Here is a 15406-nt window from a genome sequence, read left to right as displayed (position 1 = left end):
GAGCCAGGAGGGTGTCTGCTCAGCATCCCTGTCCCCTGTAACTCTGGTTCTGGAATAGTTTTTCTTCCCACATCTGTGAAGTTCACCCTTTTCTTCCTCTACTCTTTACTAAAAATCCCCCACGGTGTGGACTTCTGGTTAACGCTGGGCCTTCACCTGACACCCCATGACACCCTTAGCATCACCTGTTTCCTCACCACTCACCACTACCCTCACTTTATATACACACGAGTACCACATGCATGGCAGGCATTCACTTAACACCCTGCTTATCCCTGGGTCTCTCCTTCCCATTAGATCCCAGTCCTTCTAGGAGCAGGCATTTTTCCCTGCTTCATTTGATGTAATATTCCCATTAACTGGAACAGTGTCCAGACCACAATCACTAAAAGTTCACTAGATAAGTGAATCTGGCCCATAACCCCGAGTGTCCTCTGAACACTGAAATACTATACAACTCTGGCTTCTCTCTTGTCTGACAGGTACTTTCCAATCCTTGCCTTCATTCTTCACCCCAGGCATCTCCCTGCATATGTGTGGTGGTTTGAATGAAAACGTTCCCGTATGCTCCAAGTATTTGAACATTTTGTCCCCAGATGGTGGCGCTGTTTTGGAAGCTTTTAGAAGGTGTGGCTATGCTGGAGGAAGCACGTCACTGGGGGTGGGCTTAGAGACATGCATGGCAGGCATTCACTTAACACCCTGCTTATCCCTGGGTCTCTCCTTCCCATTAGATCCCAGTCCTTCTAGGAGCAGGCATTTTTCCCTGCTTCATTTGATGTAATATTCCCATTAACTGGAACAGTGTCCAGACCACAATCACTAAAAGTTCACTAGATAAGTGAATCTGGCCCATAACCCCGAGTGTCCTCTGAACACTGAAATACTATACAACTCTGGCTTCTCTCTTGTCTGACAGGTACTTTCCAATCCTTGCCTTCATTCTTCACCCCAGGCATCTCCCTGCATATGTGTGGTGGTTTGAATGAAAACGTTCCCGTATGCTCCAAGTATTTGAACATTTTGTCCCCAGATGGTGGCGCTGTTTTGGAAGCTTTTAGAAGGTGTGGCTATGCTGGAGGAAGCACGTCACTGGGGGTGGGCTTAGAGAATTCTTAAGCCTTGCCAGATCTCCAGTCACTCTCTTGCTTCCTGTGCCTGTATGATGATGTGAGCGCTTAGCTTCTGCTCCTCCTCCAGGCACCTCGGCTGCCATGCCTCCCCACCAAGATGCACTGTAATTTCCCTGGAACTCAAACAAACTCTTCCTTCTATAAATTGTCTGGGTCAGTGTTTCTATCACAGCAACAGAAAAGTGACTAACACACTATGAGAGAACTTGTTATAGGTTGGATGTAAAGAATAGGCTAAGGTAGCATTCCATTTTAAAGTAAAACTAGTCTAGATGGTTTTTTCTGAAACTCTTTAATAAATGGCAAGCCGAACTTTGTCTTATGAAAATCTCTGAATATTTTCTTCTTTAGCAACTCAGCTCCTTGCCGAGGTCAGTACCTGGACTTGATCAGCACCAGGCTAGGTCAGTACCTGGACTTGGTCAGCACCAGGCTAGGTCAGTGCCTGGACTTGGTCAGCACCAGGCTAGGTCAGTGCCTGGACTTGGTCAGCACCAGGCTAGGTCAGTGCTTGGACTTGGTCAGCTCCTTACCTATGTCAGTACCTGGACTTGGTCAGCACCAGGCTAGATCAGTGCCTGGACTTGGTCAGCACCAGGCTAGGTCAGTGCCTGGCTTCTGTCAATACTCAGAGTTGGCCACATTTGGTTTCTATGGTGTACAGGCCTGTGCTATGGGGCAGAGTGAGGAGAAGAAAGGTCCAGCTACCTTGAACCCTGGCATAGTGGGAAGGAAGGTGATGAGGCACAAAAACCAACAGGGCCACTCCTCTTCCCCTCTCTGGCCTCAGAGTTAGAGAAGCAAAGTTAACAAAAGCACCAACAGGAGGCACCTTTTCCTGTTACTCTGGGGATCCTGAGATGAAACTTACTAATGCTCAGCATCCCACCAGCCTGGGCCTGGCTAAAGACAACACCTGTGGTGTGAGAGTGCAGCTGTGGTGTTTAAGTTGACTGACCATGGGAGTTCCATCAGCCTATGCATCAAGTCCATGCATGATTCCTGTACATCTTTTCCTTTCCACAGCAATGATGGACTGTCTACTGAAGTGGGGTATGTGTTGGAGGAAAAAAGAAAGTAGAGAAACTGTATCTTCAAGCAGCCACTTACAGAAAAGCTATTGGCGCACAGCAAAATAAAGGAGGAATCACCCTTCCCTGTGTAAAGAGGTGGGACGCTATTATTGTGTATCCTGACTTACCACTTTACAGTGCCACGCTACACACCTCTTTCGCACATGCCTCAAACCAACGAGTGAGACTCTCCTCCTTTTCCTAGGGAGACTGAACATTACCTGAAGGGATTATCTAACTTTTCAATTGTTAAAATTAGACTAAAGATGTATCTGGCCGGATATTTGGTTCATTTATTTCCCCCACAAAGTAGAAATTCAGGAAAAAGCCCAAATTAATTATAGACAAGAGTAAAATCTCATATTTTATTCTTTTGCATATCTATGCTAGGTTGGAAGTTAAATTCATGATCTCATTACACAATTTGAGAGTGATTTGGAAGGATTTCTAAGACTATAATTCTTCCTCTATTCTCATATGTGAGGGTGATGTTGGACTAGGGGAGGTACAGAAATAAGGAAAGTCTCAGGGCTGTAAAGGACCTAGAAACCAGTTCAAACATTGTTGTCCCATTGTTAAATCCTATTTAAATCACCTAGCCTAGAGCTGGCACAACATGCATCCACAGTAACTAGCAATTAAAACAATACTAAAAATGCATAAAAGGAAGACTAAGAAAACTCTCTCTCTCGTGTGTGTGTGTGTGTGTTCATGAATTTTCATCTGCATTCCTTTGTGCTTTTGAAATCTGCAAAAATTACCAGTCAAACATGGAAACACACACCTTTAATCACAGCACTTGGGAGACAGAGGCAGGCACATCTCTGTGAGGTCAAGGCCACCCTGGTCTACATAGCATGCTCCAGGCTAGCTTGGCCACAGGGAGATCTGTCTCAAAAAGTCAAAAAAAAGAAAAAGGAGTTTGTGAGTTCATGTGACAACCACTGAGACCTGTCTCCAATTTTAAAAGGTCTCTTTTCCTGACTCTACTTCACCCCTTAGGAGGACTGATATCCATCCCTAAGGATTGAATGCAGAGAATGGGTGGCTACCAGGTAGGGTATTGAGAGGGGAAATCTTCCATCTTTTGTTGGGTGGCCTTGAGCTACTCAGTTGTAAGGAAGAGCCTATTACTCCCTAGTGTCCAGCATCACCGGTTTCTTAGATAGCAAGGTCTGAAGGTGCTATAGGAGTCCATTCCTCAATGAATCATGTCCATTGTGAATTGCTTCTAGGAACCCTTTGGCGCTGGGTTGCTCCTTGCCCCAGTATGTGGAGGGCACCTCCTCATCCTAATCTGATCCTTGGTTCTTCCTTCCACACAACACCCTCAAAGAAATGTTCAAACCCTCTCCCCATTATGCCAAAAAACTCTCCCTGAAAACCCTTATCCTTGGAACTTGACCTGGCTTGACAGTTTCCACACAATTTAAACATCTCTTTGCAAATAGACAACCATGGACAAACACAGGCACGTCCCTCCACAGTACCATGTCCCGACAGCCTAGGACATGTGTGCAGAGACTCACCTAGACTCTTGTACTTTCACCTCTTAGTCTGTGGTCTCAGCTCACTCACCTTCTCTTACAAGAGTTACGGAAAGAACAGACGTGGCTCTTCTGTAATAACAGGTCAGCAGACACCCTGCCCAGTCACCACTGAAGAGGTTGCTGGTTTTTCAGTAGGTTGCACACTTTTTAATATCAGGAAACATTTTTACCCCTCCCACAATCATCTTTTTAGCATTTGGTGATCAAGAAATATTTGACAAGCAGTGACCATGAATTCAATTATGCCTTCAGATGACCTTACGAAGTCCAGTAGTGTATATATGAATGTCTATGTGTACAGAAGTGTGTGTCAGGTTTATGTTTATATGTATGCACTCTGCACTTGCCTATACATGTACGTATGAATGTGTGCATTAGTGTATATGTCTATGCATTTGAAAATAAGGTATGCAGATGACAGCACTACATACAAACACTGCCAAACACAGCATGGAGATTAACGTTCGATGCTCCCAGGTGACCACGCAGCATTCTCTGCCTCTAACACAGGGAATCAGAAGAGTGCCACGGGCCTCAGTTGACTTCCCTCTGTCTCACAGTCAACAACTGATACTTTCTTTCACATGCCTGGGCTGGGGACAACCCTCCTTACCAGTCAGTTTTGCTCTTTCCTTCCTCCTCCTCAAGGCACCACATCAAACGCAAAGCAGAAGCAGCAGAAACGCAAAGATAATCTTTATAACACCCTAGTCTACAAAGCAGGAGCTGCCACTTAGGAACATTCGGATTCTCATTCTTATTTAGAAGGAACTACAAACTGCAGGTATGGCTATGGCACACCATTTGGTCATGACAAGCTTGGGTAGCTCTGGCTACTTGGGTGTGTAATGTTAGACTGCTGTGTGTAGGTGTGAGGTTTGCAAGGTACTTTTTGTACAGTACCAGAAGGACACTAACATTTAAACTCCAGTCTCAAAAACAACGATAAGTGGCTTCACACCCAGGTGTCCGTGCCCAACCCCATGACCTGTTTCACTTGAATAATCCTCAAATAAAAAGAAAGAAACCAGGGGCATTGGTAAATTATTTGGAGAGTTTGCCACTGTTCTCTTTATTAATATAGAAAATTCTACAAGATCAGCTGTAAAGATTCTGCCACTGACTAAAAACATCATCAAAAAGTAGACTTGGATTCCAAGGGGCTACTCAGCAAGAAGATGCATCTCTGCTTATTTCAAAAATTTTATACCATAATCAAGATGCCAGAATCCGAAGTCAGTCTACCTAAATTCATAGCCGGGTGTGGTGGTACATGCCTTTAGTCCAAGCACTTAGGAGGCAGAGGCAGGCAGATCTCTGTGAGTTCAAGGCCAGCAGCCTGGTCTACATAGTGAGTTCCAGGACAGCTGGGGAGACCCTGTCTCAAAAAAAAAATAAAAAAAAAAAAAAAAAAAAAAAAAAAAAAAAACCGTAACTGTGATCCGTGATGCCCCTTCTGATGATCTAGGAATCTAGGAAAATTGGGCAAGTGGGAAGGCTTCATCTGCTAAATGGGAGAATGAGAGTGTGTTGAGGTTAATGTATGTAAAGTATGTAGCACAATATCTGACATATAGTAGGATGGATGGATGAACGGATGGATGGATGGATGGATGGATGGATGGATGGATAGATGGACAGATGGATGGGTGAGTGGATGGGTGGATGGGAATACATGATAGATGACAGACAGATACAGAGATAAACAGATAGATGATAGATAATGTACACATATTAAACTTGACCTTACATTGAATATATGTTCACCTGCTGCCTTGAAATAAAAGACATCAAGTAAAAATGGGGTAGGGACAACTAACATCTGTTTGTTGCACAGTATCTAACAGGTCTCACTGGCCCATCTGTCTGCTTTCTGCCTTCTCCAACTCTGTCTATCTCCAGTAACAGAGTCACCTGAACCCTGTGTGAGCATGCCAAGCTTTTACAATATTCATTATTAGCTGTACTCAAACTATAATTGCATTCATGGTTGCATGAGAAGTATGTGATGGAGTGAGGATGGAAAGCCAGTTGATACAATTCTAAAGCCTGACTTGGACTCACAATAGCAGGAGATGATCTATAATTTTAGCCAAACTCAATGACATTTGAGAAGACTGAAGAGAAAAACCTCATGAGAAAAGCATTGCCCTTTGCCATTTAAAAATACCAAAATGAGCACATTATCCTAGCATTTATATTGGATTTGAACTATTCTCTCAGAATGGATAATGTGTGGCATAAATTACAAATGAGGATATCACAAAATGCTGTGCTCTGAGTCAGCTGTGGGTTGAGCGTGAATGAGCCGCCTCAACATACAATCTAGTGGAGAGGAAGAACCTGGCACCCAAGTCAGCATTCAGTGCGTGCTGGCTGAGGTCTAGAATGAATACGAGGGTTCTCTCAGGTGGATTCTGAGTCAAGTCGTGGAAGGAGGAGAACAAAGAGCAGGGTGAGTGTCCACTGGAACATCTGAAGTTCCGGCAGGAACTCAAGAAGAAAGGAGAAGGGGCGATCTGGCTCCATGCTGAACCTCAGACTCCCATTCACAGAAAAGGCAAGTGACTTGCTAGATACTTCCAAAAACTAGCACCTCAAAACCTGAAAAGTCCTCAAATCAGAGGCTACAGGACCTCACTCATTTCTCCCAGGATACCATTCAGGATTCAGCAGAGTCCAGTCTCCATCCATGTAGGGGTCAGCCAGCTGCCAGTTACAGAAACTCGATGGCGGCTCTTCTGCACCCCAGAGCTGCTGTACCAAGTGCTCCAAATTGGTGCCAAAACCCAACAGAAATTTACTCACACCAAAAATGTAAAATCAAGGTGTCTCCAAGGCCAAGCTCCTCCTAAGGTCTTGAGAAGTCCTTACTTCTTCAAGCTTCTGGTGGCCTCCAGGTATTTCTTGGCTTATTACAGCATCATCTCTGCTTCCTGTTTCCTTGGTAGCTTTCCTTTATCTCTCCATGTATGCTCTTCTTCCCGTAAAGACACCAGTCATAGGACTTAGAGACACCCACAATTCAATATGAGTTCATCTTGGTATCCTTAATTAATACATATGCAAAGATCCTATTTGCAAATTAGGTCGCATGAATACCTGGGTGACACTATTCAACCCAGTATAGCAGCCATGAACAAATGTGTAAGAACCAAATGCCAGATTCAGAGGACCGAGTCTACCAGCCACCTCTGTATCAGATGTTGGGCATAACCAATGCACCCCCAGGTGTGCCCAGTGGAGTCCTTTCACCCACATCTCAGTTCTACTGGCCTTGGGGCTCTCCCTGCATCAGGTAGAGCATTGTAAAGGTCATTTTTTTAAGGGAGAATAAAATTCATTGTGAACACATGCTCCATTGAACAGGAGTCTGAGGACACAGCTCACACTTCCCTCTTCCCAGAGGGCTGGCCTCAACTGCGGTAAAACACTCAGTGGAACTGCTGAGCTACAGAACCATGACCTCCCATTAGATGCGCTGGCTGGAAAACATGACACACAGAGATAAGGAGCAGGGAGACCGCGGGGGAGCCAGCCTCTAGGGCAGCAGTTCACTCTCACAGCTGCTCAGACGGCATAGACTGCAGGCCCAAGGAAATGCATCTTTCTTGCTGGTGACCAAGCAACCCCGGTGACCCAGAAGCAAATGGGTGGGCAGTACAAGAACGCATCTCTGCGGGGCGGCAGGCTTGGGAGCACTCTGACTCTGCAGCGGATACCACGGCCTGAACACTTCTGCTTCTCCAATTGTGTAAATCAGGACAACTTAAGCTAAGGCTGTGGATGGACTTCTGAGAGTGCAATCCATTGCATGCTTTGTGTTAACTTTTTCCGGGCAGACACAGGAAGCACCTGTTTACCTAGATGTGGCACCAATGGCAGAAAGAGTTTATGGGGGTTACTTACATAGTATAAGTGAGGATTTACTCACAGGCTCATGGGTGATCCCCAAACAGCTGCATCACTACAAAGTCCCATCCCCAGTGCCTCATGGAAGCTACATCCAGGGGTCCTCCTTCCAGTTTACTTTTGACTTTCTATGTATTACTCGAGCATCTCCCAAGATCACTTACAGCTGAGACTATGGAGAGAAAGGATGAATAGCTGAAATCCCAGGTGATCTTGTGACCCTCTCCTCCTCCATCTACAAGGGGCATAAATATCTCCTTTGTCATATCCACAGAACTCCTTACCACTGTGTTGCTCTGCTCACCAGTAGTCATGGCTACCAGGTTAGGTTAATCTGTACTCCAAGATGGAATCATGTTATGATCAAAGGAAAAAATGCCACAGAACCTGTGTCTTCCCCCAGGCACTTTTGTCAGTAAAGGGTCTTGTGTTAGTTGCCTCTTCATCACTGTTATCAAAATACCTGTGAGAAACAGCGTAAAGGAAGAAAGATTTATTTTGGTTCATGATTTCAGAGGGTTGTAGTCCATCATAGCAGGAAAGGAATAATAGACCAGCTAGCTCATTTATCAGTTGAGAGAGGGTCAGCAGATTGCTCATGCCAGGGAGGATCAAGAAGGAAAGAGAGAGGCAGAGGCCAGGGGCCAGTGCAGACTTTCATGCCCACCCTTATGACTGACTTTCGCTAGCCAGGCTGTATCATATCAGAGATCCTCTAGCTCTTGATATCTCTCTCCCCCAAATCAGGCCACACCTACCCTTCAGCCTCTCCCTCTCCTAACAGAGAGCTCATAAGCAACCCTATGGCCTTGAGACTCCCTTCCCCCTTGCAGCTACAAGCCCACCTCCCTCTTACACCCAGACCCAAGACAACCTTGAATTATAACTTCACTTTGTCTAGTGCCTTCTTGCCTTGTGGCATGTATTATTAGGTCATGAGGTATGGAAATTTCTCCCTCCCCTTAGAAAACTGCATGAGCTAGGAATTCCCTTTACTCTTTGAAACTGAGGGGTCTCTCTGTCCCTTTAGGGCCCTGTCATTCTATCTCTGACAACTCTCTCTCCTAATGAAGCTGTTCTCTGGATCTGAAGGCTTTTCTTTCCCTCCTGAGCCCCATCACAGTGGTCTCTGGCCATGATATCCTGACGCTCCTAATGAAGCTCTTTGAAGAGTGATTTGACTCAGCTTCCTTTCTACTGAACCACTGGAACATGTTTTATATAAACTATAACATCTTATATTGTTTATCTAATAGGGCTCCTCTCCTAAATGTTCCACAGCCTCCCAAAATATCAACGCCATCTGGAGAACAGGAGTCCAAAGTCTATGCCTACAGGGGCCAATTCATACTCAGACCATAGCAGATCCATAGCATCTCAGTACTCATAGGGGTCTATTCCCCAAATGGTCCATAAACACCGGATTATCCTTTATAGGTGAGTTTCAATTTTCTTTCAAAAGCTTTCATTCTCTGATATACCAGATGTGATGATAAAGGTTAGGGACGAGGTGTTGAATATATTCTTAATTATTGATTGATTTAGATTTAGGACTAGACAGTTAAAGATCTCAGGTCCCTTCCCCTACTTTATCACAGGTCTTTATAATGAGGCCAGACTGCAGGAATTAAGATGCTCATCCTCCCACAGTACCTGCTGTTTGGTGGAACAGAATTGCCCTCAGAGAAGACATTGGCATTGTGGGTCTCTATAATCAGCATATCATGGGATCCTTGCAGGCTGGTGCAAGGGAAGCTAGAATGACCACTCTGCTGTGCAACTGTCATGCTGGGTCCTGCAATGTGGCAGGAATCACAAGCACATTACCTCATTCCATGTATTTCATTAATGCTCTAGGGAAACAGCTCCCTAACTAGGTGATCTTGGTGAGAAAAAGTGCCAACCATAGCAAGGGTTAGGCCATTTGACACAATCACAGTTTGCTTCTGCATGAAGCTCTCTCTATCCTTCCCCTACCTTCCCCATTCTCCCCTACCTTCCCCATCAAAAAGAAAAAAAAATAATAAGCAAGAGAGAAACATGAAATATTCACCCTCTGGCTTCACAGAAACCATAATAAAGGGAAAAGAGAGGCATTGCAACTCTCATAGTTTATGTGTCTGGCTTTGAATCCCCTGCTACCTTGGTGACCAAGACCTCAGCTCTTCTAGAAAATGGAGACAATGAAGGGCTGGGGAGATGGCCCAGCAGGTAAGAGCATTGTGCAAGCATGAAGACCTGAGCCCACAGCACCCACATAAAAAGCCATGCAGCTGTGCTGTGTGACTGTAGCTCCAGCCTTGTTGGGGCTTAGATAGGTAGATGTGACATGCTCACTAGCCCCATCCTCACTGAACAAAACAGGATGCTTTTGTGTAAAGATAGTAACACAGACAGAGACGTGAATGTGCAGGCATGTGCACCTACATGCTTACATGCATGTGCCAGGCACATATATGCCTATATACACAAAGCACATATAAGCACACATATACAAACATACACACATAAAAGCCTACATACATAAACACATACATACTAACATATTCACATGCACACATAGACAAACATGCACAAACACACACATATGCACACATACAAGCACACACATATAAACACACGCACATACATGCATACATACATATACACACATAAACATGCATATAAGCATACACAGCTATATATTTGTAAACACACATGCAAACATACACACATATACACGTGTGTGCACACACAAACATGCATGCACATACAAACGTACATATACACACACATATATAAGCACAAATATCCACATGCATACATACACAAACATACATGCATACACATATCCACACAAACATATACAAACACATGCAAGCACCCATACCCATATAAACATACACACAAACATGCACTATATATATATATATATTTACAAGCATACTCACATATACATAAACACATACAAACATAGCCACATGCATACATACACAAACATACATGCATACACATATCCACACAAACATATGCAAACACATGCAAGCACCCATACCCATATAAACACACACACAAACATGCACACACATGCACTATATATATATATTTACAAGCATACACACATATATACATAGACACATACAAACATACCTACATGCATACATACACAAGCATACATACATATATACACACAAACATATGTACCTGTTCACACTCTTACAAACATACACACATACAAACATATATACACACAACACACACACAAACATACACACATATGAACATACACACACATACACAGCCTATTCACCTAACAGTTTCCTAATCCGGGACTTCAAAATGCAATTTTGCCCATTTCTCAGCCTTGAAGCTGGTGTAGTGTATTCCAATTTTTATTGATCAAAAATTGACTTCAGAGAGGTTCATAAATTTAGCAAGTCCCAGTCTCCTGTCACAACATCTGTGGTAATGCGGAGTCATGAGTCATCTGTACCCATTCAGGATGTGTTCATTCATTCAACACTCAGTGAGTGACTAGCACTTGCTTAGCACTACATGGAGCTTTGGAAATGAGAGTGCAAGACAGACCCTTCCTTAGAGAGTGCACAGGCTGCATATGAAGGCCAACTACAACATGCTACAGATACTAAAATGGAAGACTGTGTAGGAAAGTGGGGGAGAGAGAGCCAGCCCAGGTGGAAGAGATGCTCACCAGGCAGAGAGAACAGCCACCAAGGCCCAGCAGGTTCTGAGGCCTTCCAGGCGCTGGCATGAGGTGAAGTGTGGCGAGGGTAAGCAGAGCTAAAGCACGAAGACCAGCTCTGATATGCTGAGAGCATGGGTGGGCTAGTACAGTCTGCCCTTCTGCAAGCAATGGACCAGTGGATACTAAGCTGAGGCAGAACATCAACTTGGGGTTTACTGCCAAAGGCCTGATGGGAAGAAAAAAGAGCTGGACTTGGGCAACAGCTGTGTAGGGTGTCAGGCAAGAGGAGAGAGCCAAGGGCAGAGGCTGTGGAATCCATATCTATTCAGAGGGTGGTGGGTAAAGGAGAGGAGAGTACAGGGTGAGCCCCAAACCTCCTTCTAGATGGGCAGATTGTGAGCTTACTGGCTCAGAAGAGTAACAAAGGCAGAACCATCCTTCCTGGAGGGAACAACCATCACCGGCAGGCGATGGAGTTGAGGGACTCGTGAGGGACTGAGCACAGCAGCTTGGGATGCAAAACTGAGGCTTGGTCTGAAGACCTAGACTGGGGCACAGAAGCCAGGACATAGGAAACAGGCGTACACCTGGTAAACGATGTGATCCTAGAGTTCTGTGAGAACCTAAGGAACAACAGTGTCCAAGAAGTGGATGAAGGAAGAGAACACGAAAAAACAACCACGCCATTGTGGTGGAGAGAAGATGCAAGTCTGGGGAAGAAAATCCAATGAAGAAGCCATCACCAAAGCCCAGAGAACACAGAGACTCAGAATCAGGGAGAACACACAGAGAGCTGAGCCCCCTGAGACCCACAGGTCCACTGGGCTGGAAACAAGATCTCAGTGAGATCTGACAAATACTTCTCAGGCCAGGGAGCCTGCGGGCAGGAAGCTGGGGCCAAGGACGCTGAACCTGCTGAAAGGGCCGAGGAGGTGGCCTTTCTTGTAGCATGTCTGTGAGAAAGGACATGTTGAGAGTACAGACAGGGGACCAGGAGCTCAGGAGAAGCAGTAACACCCGGAACACCTCTGTTGTGCCAGGCATGCTTCGTAGACATCTGCTAAAAAGCAGATATAGTGGGCATCCACAGTCACTTAATCTTCTCTATTCCACAGAATGATGCCTTTATGATTCTTTTTACAGAGCATGCTGAGACAGTTTAAACACTGGGCACAGGTTAGTAATGTGGTTCTGAGGGTTGATGTAAACAGATTCTTAGGGTTCTCAACAGGCTCACCGTCTCAGTCTCAGGAATTTCTATAATGCAGAAGGTGTGATCACAAGCCAAGAACAACATGGGAATGTACTTGCTCATATATGTGTGTGCATGTGTGTGCGTGCACACCATACACATATGGGCGCATGTGTGTGCGTAGGCTTGTGTGTGTGTGCATGCACGTGCACATACACACTCATGTGCACCATGCACAGGGCTCTCCAGTGGTCAGTAGACAGAATAATGTTAAACAGTTCAGAGCAGATGAAAACACACACATCTATTCTGAAACACATCACCAGATCAACTATGCTCAAGATGAAAGGGCTAGCCCTTCCCAGGCCACCAGCAGGCAGGGTTGACCTGTCTCCCGCTCTCTCAGCATGCTTGCCTCAGGCATAGATTGCCAGCAGGACTTCCTGCCCCAGTTCAGCCTGTCCTTCCTCACTCAGACCCTCTCTCTTTGTCTGGCCTCTCCTTACTCTCTCCCATCCCAACTGTCAGCCAGTCCAGTGTCTGGAAGCATCGCTTCCCTTAGGCCACTTCTCTCCACATTTATTTCTTATAGCTCTTTGTTTAATGATCCCAGCTCAGCTCTAACATGCGAGCAGAGCAGGGGACTTAGAACCAGTTATTTCACTTCTCTGTGCTTCAGTTTATTGATCTATTGCTTGGCAATAGGGCATCCCTCAAAGGATTATTGAGGAAATTAAATAATTAAAGTAGTCGGGAGCACTGTGCCGTCCTGAGCATTCCACAAACATGAAGTGAATTATAAACAGTGTCCTTCTTTCATTGTATCTCCCTATTGAAGCATGTCACTAGTTTAATTGAATAAATAATTGCATAATTAATTCTTTAACTCTTGACACCTCCAACTGAATACAAGATCCTTTGAGGATGAGGTCATCTGTCTCTTTCCACATTATGTTCTGAGGTTCCAGCAGGAATTAAGCCATCACGGAGTATGTGTGAAGGATATTGAGTTTATTTGACCAAGAATACTGAGGGGGCTGGAAAGGGACCAGGCTTAGGAGGAAGTAAAGCTTGAAAGAGGCTTGGTAACTCTGGAACAGTATGGCACAACAGCACAAAAAGAATCAAGTTCAAATACCACAAGCATTTGATCAGAATGACCAGTAGGGAGTTTAGCATCCTATTCAAGAAAAGAAAGAGAAACAGTTTGCTGTAATGACGGGATGGTGGGTGTGACGAGGCAATTAGAGTGCTTGTCCCTGGGTAGGACTCCTATATCGGACTTCTGCCACCCATGGTGTGTGGAAGTGAGGGAGGAAAGACTGTAAGAGCCAGGGGTGGTGGATGGCCACAAGGAAGCAGCGTTTTCCAGGTGGCTGGGAAGCTTCTCATATGAACTTACAGCAATAGTGACAGCATAGACACATTCTTAATCACATGTTCAGCTGGAGGGAGAGAAAGTGGAGTCTCTGAAGTCTGTCAAGCCATTTGAGCCTTCCTTCTACATCCCCACCTCTGCAGGCCCAGAAAGCAGTTCTCTTCCTCCAGTTCCCAAATGAGGAAGGTGAAACCTCCTTACCAAGGTTTGATGGATAAATTAAAATACTCATATAAAATTTGAGGTGCACAGTAGGCTCTCCGTAAGTGGTACCTGCCCTTACTACAATAGTAATTATTCATGCAGAGTAGATGCATTCCAGAGTGATTATATGCAAATCAGTCAATTACTGAAAAGCACTGCTGTGTTTGCCTCTGAAAGGATCTGCAGAAGCATTTAGTAAGACAGGAAGAAGTCTCCCTGTGCAGCAGTGACACCCCACACACCATATTTAAATGTGCAGTTCCTTTATGATGCCGGGGTGGGATGATTCTCACTAATGCCGCTATACAGCGGGCACCCAGGGGTAAACCGTACCCTGATTCAAGGTTCCTCATGCCTCCTGGAGAGATTACCAGAAGGAAAGCCCTGCCACTCATTCTAGAGGTTCTGACCTAGGAGAGACCCTGAAAGGCTACAGAGCAGTCACTTCTCAGGTGGATGCAGCACCATCACTAGCACATTACAAAACCCGGTCCCTTTGGGGCACCACGTCAATCACTGACTTTCCAGCCCCTCATATTCTTGGTCAAATCAACTCGGTCTCCTCCACAGATACTCCTGGATGGCTTAGCTCCAACTGGACCCTCAGAACTCAACACAAAAAGAGACAACTGGCCCCATGCTTTCAAGATCTTATATTCAGTTGGAGGTGTCAGGAGTTAAAGAATTAATTATGCAATTCCTTATTCAATTAAAATAGTGATAAATACCACACTTGGGAGATACAATTTTTTAAAAATCCTGACTCCACTACTGACTAGCTTGTGTGACTTTGACCTGGTTAATTTATTTGAGCTTTAGTTTTTATCTGTAAAATGGGGTTAATCCTCACCACACAGGATTATTGGGAAGAGGAAATGAAACAATGTACGCATCCCACCATGTCAAGTACCTTGCTTGCATCAGAGGTTAATAGAGGGCAGGCATGTGACTCTCATCCATTAGCAAACCCCTCACACAGATGAGGACTGACATAAGAGATAAGAATCCAGGCATGGGCCATTTGAGTTTGCAGAGCCTTTGCTCATAAATAAAGGGAATCAACCGTGGCCTTCAGAGCAAAAGAATGGGGAAGCTCGAGCGATACATATAGAAAGTAAGCCATGATATTTCATGCAAAGTGGTAATTCCCAAGACTTCTTTCTCCTTTGCTTCGTCTTAGTATTTAGAAAAGTCTTTCTAAAGATCCATCTTGCCTCAGTGGAGGTAGGAACCCCACGGAAAGTATCTGGGCCTACTTTCAGCCAGAGAAGGAAGGCAG

This window comes from Nannospalax galili, unplaced genomic scaffold (assembly GCF_000622305.1).
Source record: "Nannospalax galili isolate Female #2095 unplaced genomic scaffold, S.galili_v1.0 scaffold648, whole genome shotgun sequence".
NCBI lineage: Eukaryota > Metazoa > Chordata > Mammalia > Rodentia > Spalacidae > Nannospalax > Nannospalax galili.
Note: the sequence above shows the minus strand (reverse complement) of the source record.